Below are 5,442 nucleotides of genomic sequence, written 5' to 3' on the forward strand. Positions count from 1 at the left end.
TAATTTGCAGTGAGGACACTGCCCATTTTTAGTTGGGGCATAAGAAGAGTATTCTACCGCTTAGTCTCTCAGGATTTATAATTGTGGGGTATGAATTTTTTTTTTTTTTTTTCTGACAAGTTACTAATTTCACACTTCTCTACTTAAGATCAGATAGTTGCAGTCTTGGGTTACACTAATCCCACTGGTTTAGGTTTAAGTTCAACACAGGACCTTATGATAATTCTTAGCAACTCAATTTTAGGCAATGTATTTCAAAGCTATTGATTGATGACCCTAATAGACACAAGATAGATACTTTTGTTGTTTGATTGATGTCAATCAATGGTTTCATCTAAGCAACTAGCAAGAACTACAATGAACCATATCTTAATGGCCTAGGAAAAGTGAATAAGAAACTCCAAAAAAAAAAACTGGAGGTAAAAAAATACATGAGAAAAGGGACAGGCTAGAGATCAAAGGAAAAAAATGGTGCAAGTACATTGGAAAAGGCTGCCTATCACTGGGATCCGTTAAAAAAAAAAAAAAAAAAAAAAAAAAAAGGGTCTTTCAAAGTGTGATAGCGTGAAAGCCGCCAATGGAATGGTTTTGAATTGGAGTAAAGACCTTTTGGTTTTTGTTAAAAAAGTTGCTAGGCTGAAACTATTGTGAGAAATCTTGAAACCAACAAATGGCAATCTGTTCACACACTAGATGCACTCAAAGATCTATAGCTTAGATACATTCCCCTTGTTTGAGTTCTTGAGAATTTTATAAGCCTTTGTGTTGAACTATAATTTGACCTAACTACATTCCAATGCCCAAGATTTCAGTATGATTTGATCTTTTGTAGAGATTTTTGAATTTAGTAGCTCAATTTTGGATCCTTCATTTGTTTTCGCATCATTTGCTAGAGACTAGCAATAAGCTAGTTGGGGGGTGTGATAAAGTGTCAAAAACTGCATGATTAGGTTGCTAAATTAAATAAATTATTTAACCAAAAGTGAATTAAGCACTTAATTATGCAGTGATTTCTAATACTTGACTCATTAATTAAATTTTGATGTTTATGTACTTAAAAGAGATTTATACTGCAGCTGATAATCCACATCAGATTTAATATCTCAATTTTACCCTTCTTGATGCTAACACAACTATTTCACTTATAGGTTGGGGGGGTATTTTTGGAAAGGAAATGAACCAAAATAGAAAGGGGTTTTTAGCCTCAACTCAATATGCACACTCACGCACTGAAAGGGAAGCAGTAGCAGGAGCACGACGTGGTGCAGGAACACACAGTAGAAGATGCAGACCCACGCAGATCGTGGCCTCAATGGACAGTAGGAGGTGCGCGGGGATTAATTTAATGTTTTTGGATTTATACGGTGCAAATGGGTTGGAAGATGGAATCTATCATTATTTTGCATTTTCTTTTCTTGTTTTTAGTATTTTTGGGTTTTTAGTCGACAGACCTTAGGCTGTCTCTCTCGCTTTTGTTGAGATATTTTTTTTTAGTTTTTAGATTTTAGAGTTGTCTTTTCGGGCTGGAGATTTTATGGGCTCTTTTTTTTTGGTTTTCATTTTATTGCTTTTCTGAGTTTTAGTTTTTGGATCTTGGAGTTGAGGTGGCTGGTTTTATTTTTCGTGTGTTTACATTTTCGTTCTATAGACTAGGAGTTACTCATTTTTCTGCAGTTTTACCTTTCAGCTGAGTTTTTCCAGATCTCTTTACTTCAGTTGTTTGGTAGATACAAATATGTTTAGAGAGATTATCCATTTTGAGATGTTAGGCTAAATTTCTAAGCCTAAGTTTTGGGGAGTAAACCAGATTTGGAATAGAGTTATTTCTCACACTACATCTATTGATTCATTTTCATACTCTATTGTTTTGTGAAACAAATTATATTTGTGAAAGTTTGGAGTTCTTCTTGCTCATCTTGATTTGTTGTTGATGTAAAGCACAACTAACCCTTGATTGGGACTTAAGACTCCATAGGTTTCTTTCCTCTTACATTGACTAAACTTGTTTTGCAACTCGGTAGGAAATTTTAGATAAACTATAAACCGGACTTGAATTGTTTTAACTTCCAGTCATTATAGTTTATAGTTTATCAGGATGGACACATCCCAAGGGGAAGAGCATAAAAGCCTAGGCATGCTATTTGTACGAGAGACTTAATTATGAAATTTAATTTTTTTCGCTGTAAATTAAGAAACAAGTTTTATTTATAAACATTGAGTCTTTTGTATCCTGGCATAAAAGGAAAAGAAATTTCAAAAGGAACCATAATTCCCATCTGTTTTCTTAAGATCATTTTCTAAAGGACCCACCACAAGGACATGCATTACAAGTGCACCACAACTAACAATCCTAAGCCCAAGACTTCAAGATCACTGATGTCGTCTACTTATCAAGGATGATAGATTGCGGAGGGTCATGCACCTAACATCAATGAGGAGGAGGTCGAGCAACACCTTGGCTATGAGCATTTTGGTAACATAGCTTATGATTTTGAGGATGAACCATACTACTACTTACCTAAGCATACCTAGGACTATTCATAGGGTTTCGGTTATGGGCTTCTGTCCAAATTTTTATCCAGGCCGGAACCCACATTAGACAAACTGAATTTATCCGATCCAGACCTGGGTATGAAACTCAGGTTCCATATTAGTAACCCGGTGTAACCGGGTTTGTATAAAATGGAAAGGAGAATAGTCTTTACGTCTTCCCCGAGTCCTAACCCCCCCTCTCTCTCTCTCACACGAAGCCTAACCATGAAACCCAAGTCGCCGCTCTGTCTTAAGGGTTTTTCACATCTCCATGATCTCGATGGTTACTTGATGGAGAGGAGAGCAGAAATGGGAAGAAGCAAGTTCTTTTGACACTCGAAGGTCTCTCGCAACGATGAGGTCCTTTGGTTGCACGGTGACTATGCCAATCCTAAACTTTTGCTTGATTTTCTTTCTTACTATGGCCTCGCTCTCGTGTGCAGACATTCTAGCCGCCTCTCTCTCTCTCTCTCTCTCTCTCTCTCTCTATGTTTTGAGCGCTAAAACCCCAGCCATCGCCATCATCCTCATGACCCCCAAGGTTTGTTCTCTGCAATTTGGGTCCGTTTTATTTCGATTTGGGTCTGTGTAGCTTTGGTTCTCTGTGTAGCTTTTGTTTAGGTCAGATCTGTTGCATCCTTCTTTAGATCTTTGAGGGCTCTCTTATTACTTTGTTGATTTGGGTCTATTTTGACGAGAATGTTTGAATGTAAGAATCTTTGTTTTAGTTCAAAGTAGATAGATGCATTGAACTTTAATGTGGATCTTCAGAAGAAATGTGTGGCTGACTTGGGACCAGTAGCTAAGTGTACTATGATCAATGCCTTTGAACAAATCTGATGTGGGTTTATTTTGCTAGATCTGCTGTTTTTTCTCCGTCTCTCTCTCTATTTTGTTTGATATGCTATTTTTTGGGTTGTGAAAAAATAGTCTTTTGCTAAATCTATTCTCTTTGTTTTAAAATGTGGGGGTTTTTTTTTTTTTTGGTCTGTTTTGTTCTATGATTAATGCCTTTGAACAAATCTAATGTGGGTATAAAGAATATGTTGTTATTTTGCTAGATCTGCTCTTTTTTGTTAAACATGGGTTTTTTTCATATTTTTCATAAAAATGTGTTTTTTAATTTTATCTCCTAAATCATATCTTAATGTTTGTACAATGGCAAACTTGGCATGTTTGGAGTATGTGGTGGGTAGGCACATCAAGCCAAAGTTTCATCTTTGTAGCATCCATGTCACCCATTTGCCTATCTATTTTGGACAATTCTATCAATTATCTGATGCCCAACCCTCTGCAATTTTGCTCTTGCTTGCCTGTCGCTGGCTCAAAATTATTAGAATGCCTAGCTCTAGCTCTTTGTTCTAATTCGTGGATTTAGGCATTAAACTGACTTTCCATTGTACAGTTGTTTGGAAACCCTTCAACATGAGGTTCAAACTTTAGGAAATATTGTCATATGTAGGTTTAATCACATGATTAGCATAATATATTACAAAGGAAATATTGAGCTTTTTTGTTTTGATTATTTTGTTTCTAGTATTTTGTTTCTTCTATACTTTCTCTAAGAAGATAGTATTTGTATGAGATTTTTTTTTCCCTGCTATATGGCAGTCTCTGCATCTTGTTTCGATATACCCTACTACTTTTATTGGGAAACTTTCCTTTTTGTTTTGTTCCCAGAGCAATTACGATGCTACTTTTGCCTTCTGTTTTTTCAAATGTGTTCTAGCTTGTGCACAAAATTCTTGAAGCTTGCGTGTGCCATTTTTTGAGGTCACTTTTATGGTTTGAGAATTGATAATGACAGGTAAAAGCGTGTTTCTGGGTTTATTAGGAGAAAACAATAATGAAAGAAAACATTTATAGAAGTTGAAGTTAATTGGTTGATTAACTATGTATGTATGTACGTTGGGTGCAGGCTAGGTTTATGGGTTGTTTCTGGGTTTATTAGGAGAAAACAATAATGAAATATCATGTATGTGCCTCACCCCTACCTTTTTCTTTTGTTTCCTTGTTATTTCTTTAATGAAGTTATGGTCATGTAGTCCCAGATTCAACTAATGCGCCAGAGTGGCAGTTTTCACCTTTATTTTCTGGTTAATTAATGTAGCTTTAAGTTATAAGATTATGTTTGATATCTTTACTTAAAATATCAGCAGGCCAATTAATAATTTTTAATAATTTAGATGATATATTGATTTTGTTTCAACATGTACATACATGCAGATAATCACAAACCTTTCTATTGAATACATCTTGCAGATAAGCTTGGACCAACAATGGCTGTTCTGAGATAGGAAATTCATCAGAAACTAAATTCAATTGTGGAGGAATGCATTGATTGCATGAAGCAAACATATTATGTATTGGTGGCTCTATGTAATTTACTTTTGATATGTAATTTCATATATTGTAATTTGCCTTTTGTAATGTATAAATATCAAATAATGAAATATATAGTGATTCCATTATGTTTTCTTAGATGCATTTAGTTAAAAAAGGCAATTAGTTTTATATATGAAAGAATATGCTTTGCAACATATTCTTTTGTTTGAGAATTGATAATGACAGGTAAAAGCGTGTTTCTGGGTTTATTAGGAGAAAACAATAATGAAAGAAAACATTTATAGAAGTTGAAGTTAATTGGTTGATTAACTATGTATGTATGTACGTTGGGTGCAGGCTAGGTTTATGGGTTGTTTCTGGGTTTATTAGGAGAAAACAATAATGAAATATCATGTATGTGCCTCACCCCTACCTTTTTCTTTTGTTTCCTTGTTATTTCTTTAATGAAGTTATGGTCATGTAGTCCTAGATTCAACTAATGCGCCAGAGTGGCAGTTTTCACCTTTATTTTCTGGTTAATTAATGTAGCTTTAAGTCATAAGATTATGTTTGATATCTTTACTT

Source organism: Carya illinoinensis, chromosome 10, assembly GCF_018687715.1.
Source record: "Carya illinoinensis cultivar Pawnee chromosome 10, C.illinoinensisPawnee_v1, whole genome shotgun sequence".
NCBI classification, from domain to species: domain Eukaryota; kingdom Viridiplantae; phylum Streptophyta; class Magnoliopsida; order Fagales; family Juglandaceae; genus Carya; species Carya illinoinensis.